This window comes from Cibotium barometz, chromosome 41, assembly GCF_041138505.1.
Source record: "Cibotium barometz isolate CiBa-2024 chromosome 41, ASM4113850v1, whole genome shotgun sequence".
Classification (NCBI taxonomy): domain Eukaryota; kingdom Viridiplantae; phylum Streptophyta; class Polypodiopsida; order Cyatheales; family Cibotiaceae; genus Cibotium; species Cibotium barometz.
In genome coordinates, this window is record NC_141086.1 from 44996928 (window position 1) to 45020307 (window position 23380).

Consider the following 23380-nt stretch of genomic DNA (forward strand, 5'->3'; position numbering starts at 1 on the left):
ACAGTCCAACAATGGCTCGATAATACATCCTCAAGATGGGATTTCTAACCATGTAGGTCCCATCCAACTGATTGAGCACTAACTGTGAGTCACCTTTCACTACTAATAATTGACGAATACTGCCACATTTAGCAATATGCAGCCCCATGATCAAGGCTTTGTATTCGGCCATGTTATTAGTGAAGCCGCTACCTAGGTAAATGCCCATTTTCATGATGACTCTCCGGCGGGGTGATGCATTGACATGCTCCGTGAGATGGACCGACTAGGAAAATGCATGCTTGCAAATGATCATGGTTATACATGCACCTTGGGAAATGTCTATGTATATGGATTGACACAATGCAGGAATTGATAGTTTTCTATCTGCACACTTCTACTGTAGTCTGGTACTGACTGACAATTTTGACAGAGGTGCCACCCATACAGCGTCGAAGCTCGTGTTGTCCTCTCCATTTGTAGCTATAGAAAACTCCGATCGGAGTCTTCTAGCTCAAGTTATCACCATTTTAGTGACAGGTGGTCCTGCAGGACTGCGCTATACCTAGTGGTGATGGGACGCCCACGGGGTAGGAGACCGGACCCTTGTCCTCCTCACCCGGGTGGAAATGATAGCCAACAACTCAGCGTGGATACTCAAGCCCATGGGAGACCTGACCCACACATGCAAAATGACGAGGAAGCCCAACATACCCCCATTGTGGAGGAACCACTGGATATACCCGCAGAGGAATCAGTCCATGATGTAGAAGCCTTTAAGGACGAGCTCAAGGACATGATGTTTCAATGTTATCAAAATAAAAATGCCATTCTTCAAAGCACATTGCATGATGTCTTGAGTGAGCTACATGGCACTCTTGAAAAGAACTCTACTTACATGGAACGATCAGCAATCTCCATTGATAAGCTCACCATGATGATGGCCCGATTTCTTTCCCATGCTCAAGGGGAGTCACAAGCCAAGGAAAAGGGGACGGCCACTCCAAGCACTAAAGATAAAGGAAAAGGGTCTACCGAACCTTATGTTACCTTTAAAGCCGGTGAGCCCTGGCGGCCTAGATCAGCCCGCCCTCATTTTACTAAGAGGCATTTGCATGCGGCGGACACCTCATGGGAAGAAGAGATGGATGAAGGGAAACACTCAAGTGGCCATGATGCCACCCGTGTCCACCCAAACACCCGTGAAATCAAGGACAAGATCACGATTTTCAATTTCAATGGCACTAATGCAAGCCCTACCGAGCTTGAGGAATGGATCATCAAATTGGAGACATACTTCTGTTTGTTTCCCCGAGATGATGAGGATAAGATCATGTTCGCTGCCCTACACTTGGAAGGATATGCATATACATGGTGGTGATACCTCGTAAAGCGTGGGCAAGAATTTGCTTCTTGGGATGCTTTCAAGAGGGAAATGGCCAAGGTTTTTGTCTCCACCATAGAGCTGAAAGATTGGCTAGACAGTGGTATGGCTTATCCCAAAGATGTATGAGTGTGCGGGAGTACACAAACCAATTCCTGCACCTCTCTATGTATGTTGAGGGAATTGATGAAGATGTCAAATTGCAGAAATACATCTTTGGACTTGATTAGTCCTTGTCCACAGGTGTGGCCTCCACCAATCGCCGTATGGGCAGCCCCGCCCTCACCCCCGCCCATTTTCTTCAGGCCCGGGTTACTCTCAGCCACCCAATCGAATCCCAACCTACCCCATTGTCTACAGCAATGGAAGGAAAGAATTCACCCCCTCCCACACCCCAGGACCCCCCAAGTGGCCACTAATCAAGGGCAGCAACAGTCATCTCATTCCCAATGATGTTCTACGGGATCGCAAGGAAAAGGGGTTATGTTTTAAGTGTGGCGAGAAATGGTCAGCTGACCATTGTAGCAAATGCAAAGAGAAGGGTGCCAAAGTCAGCATGATCCTTTATGACTTTGAGGATGAGCAAGAGGCTGATGCTCCACTCGCCCATGTTGCCCATGTAGACCCACAGGATGACACTGTTGAGGATGAGTTCTATGACCCCCTGGAGGGTTTTCCCTTTGACCCTGGTGGTATGGCTCAGCATGCTGATACATCAGCCCATACGGACCTTGTGTCCATTTGTTCTATCTCTGAAGAGGCATGCTCTGGATGTTCAAGCCTGGGTACCTTACGCCTGCAAGGTTCTGTGGTTGGAAGATTCTTGCATATCTTGGTAGATTCTGGCTCAGCCTCCAAATCTCAAGTAAGATGTACAAAAAGACCTTCAATACTGAGCTTTAGTACCCAAAAAAGATCCACAACAAGTCTAACTAATGAGTACCATCAAAGTATTGAAGAAGCAAGTTGACTCACAAAAGATTGCTGAAGCTTTCATGGTGGCTACCTCAGGACAACCACCTGGTTTTTCACTTACTACAAACAATAGGATTCAAATTTCTTTTTTCTCTCTTAGGTGGAGTTAGCCCACATTTAGGGCTACAAAAGCCCTATGGTAGCTCATTCAATGGCTCCTTCTCCTGACCACGCCAGTTGTAGAAAGACCAGATTGTCCAGAACTACGCCCTTTTTCAGATCTCCTCAATGTCGGGCTTCTGGAGGCTCAATGTCAAGGTGTAAAGTAATGGGATGTTGTGCCTTGAAGTGGAAACGAAGTCCCCATAAGAAACCCGGAGCTGAAATGGCTTCTATCTCCTCCACCAAGTCCTCCAATGGCTGATGGTCCAGGTTTGGGGAAGAAGACGAAGAGGATAAGGTTGAATCTTGTGCACTTAGTACCCACCAATGAGCTCTAGATGAAGACCAATGCTCAATGTGGATGAGGGGATCAGAGGTGTCTCTGATACCATGTGAAAATGAGGGCTGAAAGTGATGTGCATAAAAAAGGAGAAGGAGAGCTCAAGTATAAGAAGGAAATCTTGCTTAATAAGGTGCTTACAAGTACAACTGGAGTACACTCTCTCATCTATTGAGAGTGACCCTTGATGCCCATTATATAGGCACTGGATGGTGTAGGGTTAGGGTTTCCCATGTCCTCAAGTCCATTTACATAGCACCTACCCTCATACACCCTTACTTACAGTGGGTTCCTATGCCATATTTTCAACACAACCCACTAGAGTAACCACTCGAACATATGTATCAAAAGATAAACCTATGGATTGAGACTCAATCCTTGAGGAGTCCAAATATGATAAAAATGAGAGGCTCTTAGACAATGACATACTCCTAAAAGTTGAATGAAAAATATAACTGTCACGTAGGCTGTAACGCATGTGACCGACGGCGGCAGACCGGATGGCCATGTCCGGGGTTCAGTGGGAGAGGACGCCCATGTGGAGTCATGGGCGGCTAGGCTAGTGTGGACGGCAGGCCACACACTATATAGCCTGGGGGATGAGGTGCAATCCTCATTCTTCCTCTATGGCTGGGTGGTGAGCCAGAGACCGTCCCCTCTTGTGGTAATGCTCATAGTGGCGTTACGGATATCTAACACTGGTATCAGAGCGTGGTTCGATGGGGTCGTCAGGGTCCGCGCGTGACCGGGGGACCGGAGCCCACTCAATGGTTTTCAACCATTCATCTCCTCATCCTTATCTCCAATGGAGTGTGTGGAGGGAGGCGGCCAAGAAGAATTGAAGGGAAGAACTCTCTCTCTCTCTCTCTCCCCCCGTCTCACACACAGCAAGCAAAAACGCAGGTAAGCAAAAGCAATTTTCGTTTTGTTTTTTTTTCTCTGCGTTGAAATTGTCTGCAAAAAAAATTTGTTGAAGCTTGTGTGTGGGGGGGGCGGCACCAGCCCCACTGTCTGTGAAAGATTCGTTGAAGCTTGTGTGTGGGGGGGGGGGGCGAACACCATGAAGCAATGCGGTGTTTGAAGGTGGGGGGGCGAAGAGCAGCCCCACGGCGAAGAGCAGCCCCCCAGCCCCACGGCGAAGGCCAGCTGTGTTTCTTGCCTTTGCTTGTGTCTTTGCCGTCGAAAGCCTGGGAAGAGGTGAAGACGCACAATGCCGGCTGCTCTGCAGAACTGCCGGCGATGGCGCTGGTGTTGCTGGGCGGGTGGATGGCGGGCGGGCGGAGTTGAAGGCCCTGCTGAGGGTCGGCCAGGCGGCCAGCCCAGCGGGCGGCCATGCCAGAGGGCGGCCAGCCCTTAGGCGCCATCACATATGGGCCTGCCCAGCGCACAGCTGGCAACGGCGGCCAGCCAGGCGACGGCGGCCAAACTGGGCGGCGTTGTGGACACTCCCCCCACCCACAGGCGGGCGGAAGCGGTGAGGGCCGACCCGGCCCGTTATTAAAAAAAAAAAAGGAAACACAAAACAACGGTACACCCCACGAAACAAACCCAACACGGCCGTTACGCCGTGTGGCCGTAGTGCCCGTTTTCCACGAAAGAGACCCACCGCACACGGCCGGAGCGCCGCGTGCTAAGAGAAAGACAAATCCCACGGCCGTAGTGCCGAGTCCTTCGAGAGAGAGCCGTTCTATGGCCGTTGTGCCTAGTGAACACTTCTATGGCCGTAGCGCCTCGAGGGTAGCACATGTAGAGATCACACATTTGGTTCAGAGAGACTAAATTTAAGCTGAGCATAGACTTAGTATTGACCATCAAAGTCACGTAGTTTGGCTATAGTGTAAATCTAAAACTGTGGTGTGTTTTACTTGGGCTAAGAGGACCGGCAATGGCGTCAGTTGTGCCCAAATTAGACGAAGTGCTTATCACGAGAAATCAAGGTAAGCCTAATTAAGCCGTAGTGCTCATAACCCTTCACAATCTTTTAACAGTTGCTAGAAGATTGTGATAAACTTTGGCAAATGAGAACCATGTACAAGCGTAGTCTTGATGTGGTTCTGCCTTGTGTCCAAACAAGTTGCTTACTGTTTGTAGCAACAAGAGAGCCTTGGCCCATAGAGGCAAGCTAGCCCTTGTTGGTAGTAACAAAATAGTGTCACTACTTGGGCCTAGAGAGTAGTGACTAGTTTGATTTAGTCACATAGATTGCCTTGTAAAAGTAATCCCTAAGGTGTGTATTACTTGGGATAAAGGGGCTAGCAGTACTCAATTGAATGGTTTATCTAGGAGTACTAATCTGAGGGATTAGCATACGCCTAGATAATAATAGCAGATTTAGGATTCATTTGTAGAAATCAAAGGTAAATCTGAAGAGGTATAGTCTTGAGATGTAATGCTCAATGCCCTTATTGAAGTTGATCGAAGAGAACTGTTCTTAAACTTACTAGCATGGTTTTCTCTTCTTTTTATTGCCATGCGTCGACATCCCACTGCTCGAGAGTTTGTGGTGATCTTTCGAGGGGGGAAAGAGCCTTTTTATATGTCACATCAATTGGTTTGGTGGTAATTTGATGGTATGGGACATCAAATTCTCACGAAATCGATTGTAGTCTTGGTGGAATGGGACGCCAAGGCTTGTGCATGTAACTTGACTCTTTGGCAGGTCTGTATGTACACTTGTCTGTAGTGATAAAGTATGCAAGATAAAATTTAAACTTTGAAAATTACCAAATATAGCCATAAGTTGGGATAAAACCCAGTTACAGAGTTCGGAGAAGCTCTAGGTAGCAAGACCATGATGGTGTACTAGTGCTAACAGAGTGATTTAGTTCCGGAGTGATCTAAATCTAGAGGTTAGCAGTAAGACTAGTTTGGTTAAACAGTTTCATGCATGGGGGACGCCCTATAGCATTTTGCAAGCATAGTCTTGCCTATGTTCAACATAAGTGTGCGATTGTGAGCACATTTTAGTTGCTACCATATGAATTTGGGAAATATATTACTTTCCTACATAAGCAATTGTAATATTGCATGACAGGCTATTTTGCTTACAAAGTTCATGTGCGTGTAAACCCTATAAGTCGTATGACCCCTGGGGAATGAGTGGAGCATTTCTAGGATTTAATAAGGTTTTACATGGCAATAGTGAGTAGTATCTCACTCCAGACGAGCCTGGTTGTTGTTAGTATTGGATCCGACATATGTAGTGTACATAAACTCGGGCTGAGTTAGGATAGGAGGCTAAGCCGGAGAGCTTAGTGGTAAATCCTACTGTATCTGGTGAGTTTTGACTTAACCGGAGTGTTAAGAAGGAAACTCAAAGTCTGGGGCTGAACTGGAGTGTTCGGAGGAAGACATATCTTTTGTTAAATCGGAGAATTTAGCAACAGATGAGCTTGGGGTGAACCATGGTACCCAGGAAAAAAGCTCTTCACACTAAAATAGTGCACAATAATTTTAGGGTGATAAAAATCCATCGCAAGAATGTTTTACAACTTTCCATAGATGATAGATGAAGACCATGTACTTTACGGAGTTAAAGTACATAGGTGGTGACTTCGGCGCCACATTTTTGTAGGAAGTCACCAGTGGTGTAATTAGGTCAGCCGAGACTCCACAAGACCTATGCACTAGTTTTTAAGTTGACCTCTATGATAAGGACGTCCAAAAATTCGTGTTGTAATACCAGAAATTGTACTACAATGTGCAATGGAGGGGTCAATTTGTGTAGTCACTTCTTAGCAGCAAGTGACTTAAGCACCTTGTTATAGATGGTTGTATATGGTACTCCCACTCGGGGGAGGTACGCCATTGGGTACAAAGTTACTCACAGACTAGTATGGAGCTACTAGTGTGATGATAGTGGGTACGTAGTTACTCACTACTAATACATAGCTGCTAATAAAATTAAGATCCTCGAGTGAAAGATACTCTAGATCAACATTTTAAATTACCGAACCACAATCCATGAGTATCGAGGTACTCATAATTATGTTGACGTTGCTCAAATCGAGGGACCGATTTGTTCGATGGTATGGAATAAGCAAGGAGAGTGGAGTAACTTAAAAGTTACAAATCACTAGTCCTAGTGAGTTGTCAAGGTCATCCGTAGTTTGATGATCCCCTCTACCTATCAGACAACATTCAATTTTGCAAGCCCTGGCATTTAATCCGTAGTGATTATGAGTTTGGTGTGAGATATGGTTATGAAGTTCTTACAAGAGTACTCGTTTATTTGCTTGTCATCGGTTATAGCTTGATAAATTGCCACCTGTGATGGGTAGGTAGCTTTGCCGCTATAATGAGGAGGCAGTAAATAATGTTCTCATAGTTATACTTCATACCAACACCAAACAGGGATAGGATAAAATTCCTAAGTTCATCATCACGAAGTATTGTGATGTTTGCATTTATATTGAATGTATGATGTAATGAGACATTGGGCTTGTGTAATTACCATCAATTATCTAGCAACCTATAGCTTCGCAGCGCAGCAAGCTCAGTCATTATCTGTGGATTGATAATGTGGTTATTAGTAGTTTGGAATTTTTCTTGATAGATGGTACAACCCACCCAAATGATTCATAAGTGTGTAACCGCTTATGAAGGGTAATAATATGCAACAATGAAGCACTTTGTTACAAGTGTGAAACCACTGATCTGTTGCAAGGCAGTTTATCAATAGTACCACCATATGTGCATACCACATCTTCGTTGCAAGATGTTTAAAATTTCTTGGAAGGACTCAAGAATATAACATATGATATTAAACACGGTCTAGATTTGTTCTTGGACCTATGACACGAGCGCGTAATCCGCTTGAGAGTAGAGTTTTTGAGGACAAAAACCTTTCTTGAGGGAAAGGAGAGATATCCTCAAATATCACATAAACTCGAATAGTTGTGTGAGTCCAGACAATACTTGAAGGGATGTGTCTGGTAATAGCAACAAAGAGTTGTAAGTGATTGGATGTAACTCCAGACACCCGTAGTGGTGTAAGAATCTTTATCAAACATCTCCACATACTATATAGTCTGCCCGCAGATATAGTATGGCATAAGAGATAGGAAGTTTGATTGTTATATTTGAAGGGAAATTTTCAAAACTTACATTTACTCTGAGTTAGAGTGGAGTTTAACCATCCGTAGATTGATGGTAGTTAGAAACTCAACAAGATTCTAGAGCATATGCTTGTGCAAAGATGTTACTCTTAAGAGAGAAAGTATCTCTCAGCTTTGGAACTAATCCTTGTGATGCATGATTAGATTGGCTCTAGTTTATTTCTCCTATGGCCGTAGAGCTTTCCAAGGAGAAGTTTTAACAAGTTGGTGATGCAACATGGTAGCGTAGTCTACAAATATCTAGTAGCATAGTCTAAGAACTTGCGCTACTAGAGTGCTCTCCAGTACATTAGCTTCTGTGCTAATGACATGATGCAAAATCAAGGCATGAAATTTGCCTTGAAGTTTTGGTTGAAATACCAAATCACGGCTTGCGTGAGTACTACTAGACATTTGCTTACCAATGACTTCCCCAGTTTGTTTTCGAGGACGAAAACTCTTTAGAAGAGGGGGGTAATGTCACGTAGCCTGTAATGGCACGTGGGAGTATGTGTACAAACTATTGGTGACTTTCGGGCCCAAATTCTTAAAGAAAGTCATGATAGTCCAAGTGCGGGTCATCCTGGGATTCAGAAGACCTATGCACTAGTAAAAAGACAGTTTTATTGGCCTAGTTTGTTTGAGGAACGTTCAGACTTATGTGCTGAAATGCAGTAAGTGCCAGGTCAATAAACATGAACGTCTTAAGGTTGGAGGACTACTCCATCCGCTGGAGATTCCTCAAGGGAAATGGGAAAGCATTTCCATGGATTTCATTACCGGTTTACCCAAGACGAGTCAAGGGAATGACTCGGTGTGGGTGGTAGTGGACAGGTTAACTAAAATGGCAAAGTTTATTGCCACGAAGAAAACTGTAAAAACGCCAGAGTTGGCAAAACTCTTTATTGAACATCTCTACAAGCTATATGGCCTGCCCGCAGATATAGTGTCGAATAGAGATAGAAAGTTCAACAGTCATTTTTCGAGGGAAGTCTTCAAAAAGTTGGATACTACTCTGAGTATGAGTACGGCAGATCATCTGGAGTCTGATGGTCAAACTGAAAGAGTTAACCAAATTCTAGAGGATATATTGCGTTCTTATGTTAGTAAGAAGCAATCTAATTGGGAAGAGTACTTGCCCTTATTGGAGTTTGCCTATAACAGCTCCAAACACTCTCAGCGCGACTGGATTTACACCATTCATGTTAATGTATGGATTCCAACCGAGATCTCCGATGGCTGTAGGCCTAGAAAAGGAGAAGATTCAATCTGTCAAGGATTTCCTTGAAGATATGAATGATATGCTCAGAGCCGCATGAGAGAGCATTCGTAGCGCTCAGGATCGCGCTAAAACTTATGCGGATAAAGGACGAAGAAAGGTGACCTTTGCAGAAGGTGACTTTTGCAGAAGGTGACTTTGTATTCCTCAAGGTTCCTGCGCAGTCAGAAACCATGAAAACGAGAAAGTGTAATAAACTCTCTCCGAGATATTGTGACTTTTGCAGAAGGTGACTTTGTATTCCTCAAGGTTCCTGCGCAGTCAGAAACCATGAAAACGGGAAAGTGTAATAAACTCTCTCCGAGATATTGTGGTCCTTTTAAAATCCTTAAGAAGATTGGGGACGTAGCATATAAACTTGAGTTACCGGAGAGTTCTCAAGTCCATCCTGTCTTCCATGTCAGTAAACTGAAGAAATCAGTTCACGGGTTAGAGAACGTAGTTTCTCCAGAGATTTTGGTGGACTTGATAGAGCCACCAAAGATACCACATGAACCTAAAAAGATTCTACAGTATCGTGACAGACAAACCCGACATAAAGTGTACCAGGAGGTACTTGTTAAATGGACAGATAGGGATGAGGAGGTAGCTACTTGGAAACGCCGTAGTGCAATTTCCAAAAGGTTTCCCAGTTTGTTTTCGAGGACGAAAACTCTTCTTAAGGGGAGGGTAATGTCACGTAGGCTGTAACGCCTGTGTGACCGACGGCAGACCGGATGGCCATGTCCGGGGTTCAGTGGGAGAGGATGCCCATGCGGAGTCATGGGCGGCCAGGCTAGTGTGGACGCCAGGCCACACACTATATAGCATGGGGGATGAGGGGCAATCCTCATTCTTCCTCTATGGCTGGGTGGTGAGCCAGAGGCCGTCCCCTCTTGTGGTAACGCCCGTAGTGGCGTTACGGATATCTAACAATAACCCACTATGTGGACATCTAATATTAAGATCTTACCAACTAACACCAATGAGAAGGTTAAGCACCCACTATGTGGACATCTAATATTAAGATCTTACCAACTAACACCAATGAGAAGGTTAAGCACCCACCATAAAACTGCCTTAAACTAGCCAACTAACCAAGGTCCAAAACTAGAGTTAATAAGGGTCTCAAACTTAGTCTCCAAACCCTAACTTATTAAGGGTTTCACTTAACTGTAATTAGTCTAACTAATTGTGGTTAGTTCCCTATATAAAGGGCTAGGGGTCCATTTGTCATTTTCACAGTTCTGATTGTATCTCTTAGCCACGTGACTAGCTGACTCAGCCTACAGCTCAACCAACTATCAACACTCCCACACAACAACAAGGAAGAAATGGAGAGGACAAAGAAACCAACTACTCAGGAGAAGCAAGAAAAGCCACATCATCCTAGGTAGTCAAAATCCCGAACTAAGAAATGATTCCTTAAAAATTCCTTTTTTATGTAATTAGTTAATTGGGGATGAAGTGTAGATGAATAAAAGCTATAGGAAAAATCTTGATGTTGAAGAAAATCTTACTTTGTAGAAAATTTGGAAAAACTAGTGCTCTGTAAAATAAATTTTGAGAAAAACTCCCAAAACCCATGTAGACTCGATGCAAGGCATCGAGTCTGGAGGTTTGTGGTTTGTTGTGTTGTTTATTGTAGACCAATGGCTAAAGACCAATATAAACCATAGCAAGCCACACGTGTGAAGAGAAAAGCCCCAAATCTAACAAGGGAAGAGCAACAAAGCAAGGGCACTAATAGAGTGAGAGCAAATGTAGGTGAAGAGGACTTGAGGAAGGCCTTGTTGGCAAAGAAATATGCAAATGTAGGTGAAGAGGACTTGAGGAAGGCCTTGTTGGCAAAGAAATATGCAAAGTAGATATCTAGGAAAATAGCTGTAGAACTAAAAAGGGATATCTTGAGGAGGGAGCACGTTGCCAGCATGAATAAGGAAGAGGATACAGAAATCCTCACATTCCATGAGGACGAGGAGAGTGATGAGCAAGCAGAGTCAGGTGGCCTTGGGAATTTGATAGGAATTAATGAGGAAGAAAGCTCCCAACAACCCAGTGTCCATGTGGGGAGAGTAGAACAAACCAAGGGTCAAAAGGGACATGTCATTCATGTGAAGTATCCACAAAGCTTGCAGGATGTGAGAGAGCAAGTAGAGCAACCAAAAAAGACATCAAAGTTTTTACATTTCACAGAGCATAAATGGACCTTGACTTATACAAATTGGGAGCTATTGTTTCTAATCACAAGGAAGAGCAATCATGAAATCAATACAACCAAGACCTGTGGTGTGGTCCAGAAGGTGGATTATGAAGATGATGATTCTGACAACTTGCATGTGGATGTCAAGATCAAAGATGGTGACATTGTTAGGTTTCTTGTTGATGAGAGCAATCTCATATGGGAGGCATGCAAGCCAAAGCACCTAAAAGATGCTATGATGAAAGAAAAGAATCTAGTCAAATGTCTTAGGCCCTTTATTGATTAGGAGGTCTCGATTCCTGTGACTCTTGGCAAAGAGACCAAGGAGCAGCTTGCTAAATCTAAGAAGAAGGGGCAGGACACAAAAGAAAAAGTGAAAGTAGGCAAGGAGAAAACAATGTTTCTTATAGCACTCCTGGAGCCACCCTTGCTAGTGGATTCCTAAAAACTACACATAATATCATTGAGGAGACATTGATTAGTGAGAAGCCACTGACCGTGGCAATAGAGAATCTTGCAAAGCCCCCAATAGATCCAACCACAAGGTTATGTCCATTGGTAAGAGGGCCACATGAGCTTCATGTGGCCAATCTGGAAAAGAAAATGAAGGCAAACCCTCATGTTACTATGGTGCCTTTCATCATTCTTGTTGACCCTAAGCAGTGAGGCCAGCAAAGAGCATTTCAATATGGATAAGATGGGTGAGTACACCTATTTTGTGCTTGGTGGATCTGTTAGAAGCTCGAAGGCGCCTAGTAGAGGCTTATCCAAATACTATTTTATTTAGATATGTCAATTGTAAAGTATATGAGTATATGTTGGCCTGAGTGAATCAGAAGCCAAGCTTCTAGATTTTGACCACAATACTGTTTTATTTAGATATGTCAATTGTAAAGTATATGAGTATATGCTGGCTTGAGTGAATCAGAAGCTTCTAGATTTTGACCACAATAATGATAATGACTATAGGTCTAAAATGTCTTTTATTAAAAAATATTTATTTTTTCATCATGAGTTTGTACAATATACCTAGAAGAATGGGAAGTCGGATGCCAACCTTAGAAAGCATCTTTTATATATATATAAAAGATGTGTGTATATATATATATATATATAGACATATATAAAATTATATATATCAATATATATATACAAAGACATATATAAAGATATATATATATATATATATATATATATATATATATAAAGATACACACACACACACATATATATATATATATATGATTTTTAACAACTAAACCAAACAAAGTAAAAAAAACTTGCAGAAAAGTAGAAAACTCCCACCTGTCGACACAGACAACCAAGCATAAATATAAATAATATATTTATGAGATTTAACCAATAAAATCAAACCTAGAAAATATGCAAAGCAAATAGTTAACTAAAATTCAAATCTCTCAGCCGTTTGTGCATTTAATATCCTCCTCTTATTTAATATCAAACCTAGAAAATATGCAAAGCAAATAGTTAACTAAAATTCAAATCTCTCAACCGTTTGTGCATTTAATATCCTCCTCTTATTTACGAAGAACTAATTCGAGCCTTAGAAAATTAGAGAATTAATTCCTATCAGTTCGAATTATTCTCCTTCATTAATTTATGAAAAAAAGAGATCATAATCTTGTGACAATTCTCCTCCTCTCTTCTCACAAGACCCCTCGCTCCCTCCCTTGCCTATATAAACGCAGGCGATTTAGAGTAAAATAACAATTGATACAATTGAGAGATCATTTTGTGATAACGCTCAAATTCTACTCTGAGCTCGTCAATTTAATCCAACGAAGCGAAGCCCTGCTATTTTTTTTTTAAAATCCATTTCCTGAGTGAGTGAGGCCACTCAGTCCATCCCAATTCCATTATTTTCAAATATCCTAAGCCGATATTCCGCCGAATTTCCCCCAAGAATTACAACCTCCTTAGTCGGAATTCTGATCGAATTTTCTCTAGAAAATTCTATTCCTCTCCATCCACGTGAGGAATTCGTGCGTCATTGTTGGCGCAAATCTCTAATTCAATTTGCGAACGAAGATCACATTAATGCATCGCACCGAAGAGGCGTGTGCTGCAGGAGGAAGAGCCCTCAACGACCGAGCGCATCGAATGACGATACAATTACTAGCACACCCAGGTTTTCTCTTGTGAAATTAAAACTTAAACGCGAAAATAATCATGTTGAAATTATCATCATAAAGGCATGAACAACGTTAGAATAACTCTATTAAAAACTAGCAATAAAACAATAACCAAGGCATTATTATCATAGTTAATAGATCAGTATGGAAAAATTGTTACCTTAAATTAGTATTAAATAATAAGCTAAGTGTTATTATCATAAATAAAAAAACTAGTATAAAAACTGTTAGTTTAATTCTTGAAAATTAAGTACGTCAACTTAGTTATTATGAGAACCTTAGAGACAAAATAGACCAAAATTATCATTAGAAGTACTCATTAAGTTTTACTACTATTCAGACAAAATTCGGAATAAAGGAATCGACTTGTGGAACAATTGAATTGAGTATAGTTTCTCAATTTTGTAGGAAGGAATTGTTAAATCAACTTATGGAGGAAAGAAATAGTTACTCAATTTTTAGAAAGAATCAATTATGTTGAAAATTCTTTCGGTCTTGTGATTTAAAATACTTCGATTATCAAATCGTCATTTTTCATTCGAAAAGATTGGTTTGAAAACATTGCTTTCCTTAGAAAAATAGAAAGAATTCGATTGTGACATGGAATTAACCCTCGATTGCACATCCAGATGTGTGCGAGGAGTGAAGAGTAAAATTTACGATGTAGCCGCTTGGTATCTTGGCCAAGAGCCAAGTGACAATAAGGCCAACACGGTGAGAAACCATCCCTTAGGGGGCTTTTGCCGTAATTTTCGTGGGAGACCAAGGATAGGGAAAGGCCCGCCAACGTGGTTTTAGCGTTGAAAGACCCCATCCTAGGCGCGATGTGGAATAAGGATCGGTATCAGATCCTAAGCCAATCAAGGCTTAAGCCGGTTGAGGCTTGATGTACCTAGATTATATTAATCAATACTATCTTCAAAGGATTGATTGCTGTTTTTGTGTTGTGATTAAAAAAAAACATGAAACGAACCCAGTTTTTTAAGGGAGTAAAAGGAAGTTGGATACTATGTGTTTAACAACGTGGTAGTATAAAATGTTTATAGATAACTAAAGACGATCCTCGAGTTTAAGGAAAGTGGGTGGGCGTAGTCCTGACGACTGCGTTCTATGGCCAGGTGGATCCGATGAGTCGGATAGCTTTCCACAAGTTTTCGTTAGATTAATTATCAAGAAAAATTTGACCAACCCTAATCAACTCACCTTAGGCGAACGGAGTGTGATTATACGTCTCGTAGAAGGATTGATTTTATCTCCTTCGTCTCACACTCTCCTTGAACCAAGGGTGAAGTTGATTAAACTCTTGACTTAGGGTGACTGCTAAGTGGTCACCTAAGGTAGGCGTTAGATTGATGTTAGCGACCTTAGCTGGAATAGGTCAACTCAGGTCGATCCTCGTGGGTATGCCTTGATGCCCCCCCTACGAGGTAGACTCGGAAGTCTCTTGCCCGTCTAAGCCCAGTATTCCGAGTGGTGACGAGTAAGTTACGGCAACCGAGGGACTACTAAACGGTTTCCCCGATGGTGGATCAGGGCGGGACCTTCACACTTACTTATGCCTTTTCAATCTAGGTCAAAGTCAAATATCATGCATGTGCTTGGGTTCCATCTCCTCAGTTGTTTTGAGATGTTCACTATCGGTTATTTTGATGTTATGGAGAGGAAACGGGTAAGAGAGCAATGCTCTAATGTTTTTATGTATCCTGCTATTACAAAAAAGCTAAGGTTTTCGTATGGACCAAAGGGAATAGTCAGTCCCTATCAAAAGCCCCAAAGATTTATCAATCGATCGATTTATTTATTTTCTTCAAAGGATGACTGGATTCGTGATCTGTTCTCCGGCTCAGGTATTATTTATTACTTGCATTCTTTTAGGTTTACTTCCCAAGATATATTTATATTCTTATACAGATTTCTTTTAGGTACTACAATTGTATGTATAGTCAGAGTTGGAAGAAACTCTGTTGCAGTGGAGAAGGACGAGATCCAAGTTGATTTTATAGAAATGCGGATTTTTGGTGTCTTTGAGCTACCCAATGAAGATCAAGAGGTGGGGGCATCAAGGTAAAAAATAAGGGACCCTTATGATTTCTTAATTATAAATGTTAGGACGAATGTTTCGTTGATAAAAGGATAAAAGTTTAGAAAATGAGGTGAAATATTGTTGAAAAACCTTGTTTTTTTAGTGTTTTGGGGCGAAAGTTTGGCCAAAATATCAAATTTTTTGAATGTATGGGCTATTTTTTGAGTTTTTAAGCCAAAAAAATTAGCCATGTCACCAAGAAAACCCCAAAAAAATAGCATTTGGGCTAAAATTTGCCCCTAATTTTTACCCTGGGGTCATTGTCTATCTAAGACTCCGAGAGATTTCAAAGTGCATGGAAGGAGTCGATTTTCCCTCTCTTTGATGAGGAGGGCTAACTGACGGAACTTGAGGATAAGGATGCATATCAAGATATTGAGAAAGCTCTAGATAAAGAGGTGGAAGAGCAACATGTGGAAGTTCCTGATGAGCAACTATATGATGCGTAGTTTTCTACACAAAGAAATGTAATGATGTATGGGCCAATCAAACATTATTTGTTGATAGCATTGTACTAGTATTCACTAATAATATACATGAAAATTTTCATTTCTCTCTTCAGCTTGGCATACTTTGATTTTTTTAGTTATATTTGAAATTTTAGTTCTTTTTTAGTGAAATGTTGGTTGCATTTTCTCTTGCCAGCTCTTTGACTTAGTATAGTTTATTTGCTAATTCTTTCATAGATTTACTTTTACTTTTAGTTCTTATCGCTAAGAAATAGATCCCTTATGTGATTGTAATTATAATTTATTCATGTTTATAAATCTTGTAAATGTAGTGCTTTCGAGGGTTACTTTGTAAAGTTGATTGGTGAGGTAGCAATTATGTTGGATATAGTTAGCTAGCACCTGATTAATGATAAATTTGGAGTTTGATTTGGATGGCAACAAGTAAGTTTGAAATTTGGATAGGTGTTGTATTGGGAATGTAAATTCTATTACTTTTAATATAGTTTTAGCATTAAGTTTTAAGAAATTAATAGTTCGGTTCCCTTGTACATTTATTTATATAATCATTGGATCAATTTAAAGCTTTCATATATTAAAAAAATTAAATTTCTATAGCATTGTTATAACATTAAGTACTATGGAAAGTCAATGGTTTTGAAAACTTAAGATTAGAGATGATATCATTATAAATGATATAGCCTATTTTTTAGTCACTTTGAAAATTTGTAAAATATAGGATATGTAATTTTAAAATAAAATCTATCTTTTACGGGGTAATATTTTAAAGAAAGTATACATAATTATACATTTTTGAAATATGATATGAAAAGTTAGGTTTTTTTAGGGAACCTCTTATTGGGTAACCCAGGTTCTTTCCCACCGATAGGGATAAGACAATGTTATATCCATGAAAAATAAAACTTTGTATATAAACATGTATAAAAAGGTATTCTCAAAGAAACTTATTAACTATTAACTTAAAACTAATACCAGTTATGATAAATCAGTTTGTGGCTCTTCAAAGGAGCTTGCTTCTTCAATGGGCTATAGGAAAAAAAACACATAAATGCATAAAATCAATTTAATATCTTTGAACATGAAAAACTAAGTACAAAAAGAGTAAGCATATCATATTTTAAGATGCATTCTTAAAAGTTTGATAATTGGGAACATCATCCATGGTGGGAATATATACATCAAGTTGAGATCCAATATTAGGAATATAAGCTTCACACTATCATGAATACATCATCCTTATCAGTTAATATGGGAGAAAAAGAACATATTCTATACTTATGATACCAAAATTTGTATAAACATATGATCCTACTTGTAATGATGCTATGGTATTATGATTCATATTTTTTAATTTAGGTTGGAGCTCATCTACATCATCCATTTCAAGAGATATTGATAATACTTCCTACATATCACAAAATTAATAAGTTAAGTAATTAAACTTTTATATTTTAAATATTGAAAAAAGCATTCAAAAGATCAAGTAATCAAATAACTTTCTTCAAAAGGCCATTTTACTTCAAATACTTCATTTCATCTTGCTTTGTATTTGTCCACCACACGTAAAATGTCACGCTCTCTCCATACATACTCACATCCACTAAACTTCACAGGTAAAATCTCATGATGAATCTCAGAGATAATTGCTTTAATCTTATCTATTTGAGCCTTTTTATTGTGCAGGTCAATTGGTCTCAAAGAGTCAAACCATATTTGTACTTGACGATAATTTTTAGGTAACATGGTATGTTGACTTTTGAAACACTCGGCAAAGAGTTTTTTCACATAAAATCTTCCCTTTTCTCTTTGTTCTAAAGTGGGTGGTCGAAAACTTACATCATATGTGGATAAACGTATTCCACCTATTGAGACTTAAATGATTATCACTAAACGGTATAACTATTTAAGAAGAAAAGTTATTATTCATAATAGTCATTTTGTACCTGCATCTCAAGCTGCATCTTCACTTGAAGAATTATCAAGGCAAGTGACCTCCTTATCATCCTTTCTTGCCTTGTCTTTCATACCATCTTTTGTATTTTTTTAATTTACATATATTGTATATAATTAACCAATGTTCAAAACTATAAGGGAATATGAGAAATTTTCGTAAGACTACAAAAATAATTCAAAGTTATGTGTTAAAGTAAATCACCTGAATATTAGTTGGAAGCTACAAGAGGAGAAGTGTTGTTCTTTTCTTCTTTTATTCTTTACTTATCTTTCATACCATCTTTTGCATTTTTTTAAACTATACATGCATACAATTAAGCAACATGTAACATTATAAGAGTCTATAAGAAATTATAATAAAACAAAGAAAATATTCAAAGTCATGTGTCAAATTGGATCACCTAGATGTGGGTTGGTAGCTACATGATGGGAAGTGATGTTCTTGCCTATTTTCACCTCATCTTTTGAAACTTCTTTCATACCCTTGTCACCTATATATACATAGAATTTCAAAGAGTACATAGGATTTTAGAGAACTAAATTTAGGAAACATAAATAAATAACAAAAAGTATACATGAATTTATGTATGAAAGTTGAGTACCTTTCAGTTCATCAAACACTAAATCTATGAGCTCAACAAAACTTGGGTCTTCATTCATCATTTTCTTTAAAAGAGCCACCATATCCACACGGGCAGTCGACATCCCAAACCTACATAGATGTTATGAAACCAAATATAATAAGAAACATATAATACATGCATGATTATAGTAAAATGTAAGGAGTAGAAAAATAAAATGGTTTAATAAACGTAAGTGAATTTGTAGATGCATATTAAATGCCACGTGATAGGTATCGTCCCTTTTCTCTTATTGATTATTATTGTTTTAGTTTTTATCACCTGCCACTCCTTTTTTGTAGCTACACATAATCACCAATCCTTACAACCTTGATCTTCTACTCTCATCTTCTAAACATTTTCTTGCAAGTGAATTGTAGTCAACCATCCTACTTTTACTTGTTTCATTTCATGATACACTGCTCTTACAATGGCATATCTCATTTCATTTGGCTCACATAGGGAAGTTAGATGAGATTTCACATAGACAATGTTATTCTCCTCTAACCAAGGTGGAATACAACTAATGCAACCTAGCTTAATCAGGCGTGTCCTTAGTCTCAAATATTAATTTTTCTCATATGCAATAATATTGTTTCCATGTTGAAGTGGAATAAATTTTTGTAACATTGGATCCATCAGTCTAATACAATCCCATGAAAAAGCCACAAAACCACTCTGCAAACCATTCATACCCGTGGTGGCATCTACAACCAAACTTTGCAAAACACTCATACGTGTGGTGGCATCTACAACCAAAATTTCATGGTCACTTTCAACCTCTATACATTGTCTATAGTAATAAGCTCCAAAGAAGAGTTTCGGTTCACTGTTGCATACTAATGAGAAAAATGATGATATACATGCTTTCCAATGGCTGACATACATGGCTACTTCAGTATCTTCATCACATCTTACCACCACTTTATCTAACACTTTGTAAACTTCTCCCTTGAAAAATACTTTTTTATGCTCTGTTTCTCTTTCTACCTCTATGTTGAAAGTGTGATTAATATACCTCTTTTCATTGGATGTTGCATCCATGCATCTTAACTTCTTTCCCCCTATAGATATCTCATTCATTAGAGTTACTCTTTTGCATGCACAATCATTCTCTTTTGTTTAAAAAATCCATTGTTCTTTTGATTTTTCAATACATGATACATGCATGAGGCCCAATCCATGCCATTCAGGACATTCATCATTCATATGTAGATCCACTAAGTATCCATCAAGTGGCATGAGAGCTTTATGGAATTATCTGGTCATCCTTTGATGTGGCATAAGTCTATATATCTGATCTTTTGTGATATGCATGAATATCCGTGTAAATCATCTTCGCCTTTGATAGTTTGCATAAGAAACCTCATTTTCTTTATTATTTGTTTTGATATTGACATATAGTGAGACCATACGCTCATCCAAGATTTCTCCAAAACCTATATTTCATATCACAAGAAAAAATACAAATGATTAAACAAAAATATAATAAATATAGACTTTATATGTTATATATAAATTATACCTTCAACATCTCCAATGAAGCTGAGTTTGATCCCTAGAGTTCCTCGAATCTTACTCTCCATCAACCAAGTAATTCTCTCAAAGCATCTATATCTTTTTAGACCAACCATAGTCATGAGTGTAGTTATAGAAAGCTTGAGCAAAGTCTATCAATATCAATCCCAAGTCATAGAAGACCTTTGGAATACCTTCAATATCACACAATACATATGGCAAACACCATTGTACCCACTTTTGGTTTTCCTCAACCTTGTAGCTCTCACGATACTTACTAGGAAATCTTGGCCAATGACCATATTGAATGGAGTATGGTGTTACCTTTGTAACTTGATGTGTCGCCTTATGAGTTTGTGTTTTCATTCTATTATGCACAGTCCTTATTAGAGCACATATATACTTTGAGAATAAATTTAGAGCCAAAATATGCATGCAATCATATACAAGATCAAGAGATAAGTCAAATCCATAGAGTTCATACAATCTCCACAAGCATGATCTACTAGAAAGTCCCGCATGTTCAATATCTCTTCTCCATCAACTTGAGTGAGTGCTCACCCTGCCATAGTCAAAGAACTAATAATTTCTTCACTTGATCTTTTTATTGGTGTATATTTCAACCGAAATCTACTTTGGTCATATAAGTAACATCCGATTCCCTCTCTCCAAAGTGGCTATTGCTTTGTCTCTATGACAAAAACACTAGCCACCTTCTTTGAAAGATCCAATCTTGCATTGTGCTAGATGGTCTCGAGTTACCATCATTAGCATAGCACATGCAACAAATCACCGATTAAGATATTTGCATGTCTAAGGATGTGTGGGATTGGAGAATTAAATTCTAATTCAAATCCATCAACAAAAAGACTTTTGAATTCATCTATCAATGGCTGCATCATGAAGACATGAAAGAGTTTACTAGAGCTTCCAATAACTTTTTTACAATTGAAAGCTAGAAAAAGAACTATTATGACTCCAATAAAAGAGCTCTTCCTAGCATTGAGAATCTTGACTTCGACAACTCCACAATTCTTTTGGGTTGTCTTTGAGGCTTGGAAACCATCCCAATGCAATAGAAGGAGAAATTACATGGGTCACCCTATTCATAATAAGAAAAAATACTATATATTTTAGTAACATATATCAAAATTTATTAATCTCTATGGAAAACAAACAAGCATGATAATAAAGATACCTGACAAAGCCTTTTTGCCCATGTATGTGAGCTTGGCAAGTCTTGTAGATGAACTTGTACATTTTCTCACTCTCGTTCCAACCATTTACAAGTGATGGTGACCTTTTGGAAGGCGGCCATGCTTTATATACCCATTTAGAATGCACATTTTTGCATATCAATGGACGAAAATTCCTCTACACTTTTACATTTAGTGCCATCCCAAAATTCATTTATTTCAAGATCATCATTCGCATTCTCTACTGTTAACCATTTATTTTTATTTCTCAACATCTCCAACAATTCATGGCATAAAGTTCTACTTCTTGCTAGTAGCTTTAATTGTTCTCTAATGGGGACATAGTTGAAAGACATCATATCTTTCCTAGGATCTTTCCTAGGCAGTGTGAGCACTTGGAACACTTCTCACAACATTGTAAACAATCTCGTTTTAACTTCTTTTTTCTTGTGGCACTAGTGTTACATTGACATTCAAGAGTATTCCGAGCATACTTATCTTCCTTAATTGATAAAGCAATGGTGCATGAATAGAATTCTAAATTCCTTGGCATATCCTATGGTGTTGAGTTGCTCCTAAACAAGCAGGAATATTTATACCATCTAAGTCTCCATCCCATGTGTTTGGTAGTTGAACTAGTAGTTTAGTCAAGCTTGGCATATATATGTTGTCTTCATGAGCTTAGGAAGGTTAATACCAATGTCACCAAACAGAATTCCAAGCATCTTGTCTTGAAATTCAAGAGAGGCTTTATGCTCATCCCAAAGTGCTTGTAGTTGAATTAGTCTTTGAATGATGTTGACAAATAAAGATAGCTTGACATCATCCATCTCAAAGTCATCTTGTTGTAGATCCATCTTGTCTTGCAGTTAAATTAGTCTTTAAATGATGTTGTCAAATAAAGATAGCTTGACATCATCCATCTCAAAGTCATCTTGTTGTAGATCCATCTCATTATCCTCACTCTCATTCTGAATGTCTATCTCGTGTGATGATTCATTGTGAATCTCATTTCTCATCTCATTGTTATGCTCTGATAGAGTGTCTTCCTGTGGAGAATCTTGAGAGCCATTGAAACTAAGATTAGTAGTGAGATTTTCAAATCTTTTCTCAATTTTCATGTGTCTTGCATAAGTTGAAGGAGGAACCATACGTCCACTACCACAATATGTTTGGCATCTATACCATAAATGTCTACATCTAGGAAATGAGTGAGAAGTTTCTTCACACATTGTAGGGTTACCTTCATGCATCAACGCACTATTACCCATAGAATTTTGGCCAATTTTATTAGCCATAATTGATGGATGTGTATTCCGATACATGTCTTGACGACTATGTGCATAGAAAGTCCGCCTACTAACATCTTGATAACCAAGAGTTGAATGTCTACACTTATAATTGCACTCATATCTCCTCAAGTTATTCATTGTGGCTACTTGAAATGTAGATACATATGAAAGGTAATCGACCTACATATTGAATTATATATGAAAGGTAGGTAGATTTATGTGTTAAAGTATATAGTAAAGGTGCTCAATCACATATCAAGTTAGGTCTACATATTAAAGTACTTATTACCATGTGAATTCATATCAAATATCCATATATTAAAGTAGATATTAAGGATAGGTCCATGTATTAAAGTAGATATCAATACATATCAAAGGTAGGTTTTAGGAGTTTATAGAACAAAGATAAGTAGATGTAAGTACTAAAGGAGGACTAAGTTGGTACATGTGTTAAAGTAGTTCTAAGGGTGTGTAGATAATTAAAAATAAGTCTTATATCATAGGGCTATGTAGATGTACTCAAATGTAAGTACGTAACAAAGGTAAGTAGGTGTATATACATATAAATAAATAACCTTGTTCATCCATTACCTACATAATTAACCCCTAATTTTCAATGTACATGATTCATGATATCAATACATGATTTTTTAAATTAAAATTGCAAAACATATTATCAACAAAAATGATAGTTCAAAGATCTAAAGTAGAAATGGAAGTGTCAACTAGTCATGCCCTTCAAAGTTCAAACATCCAAC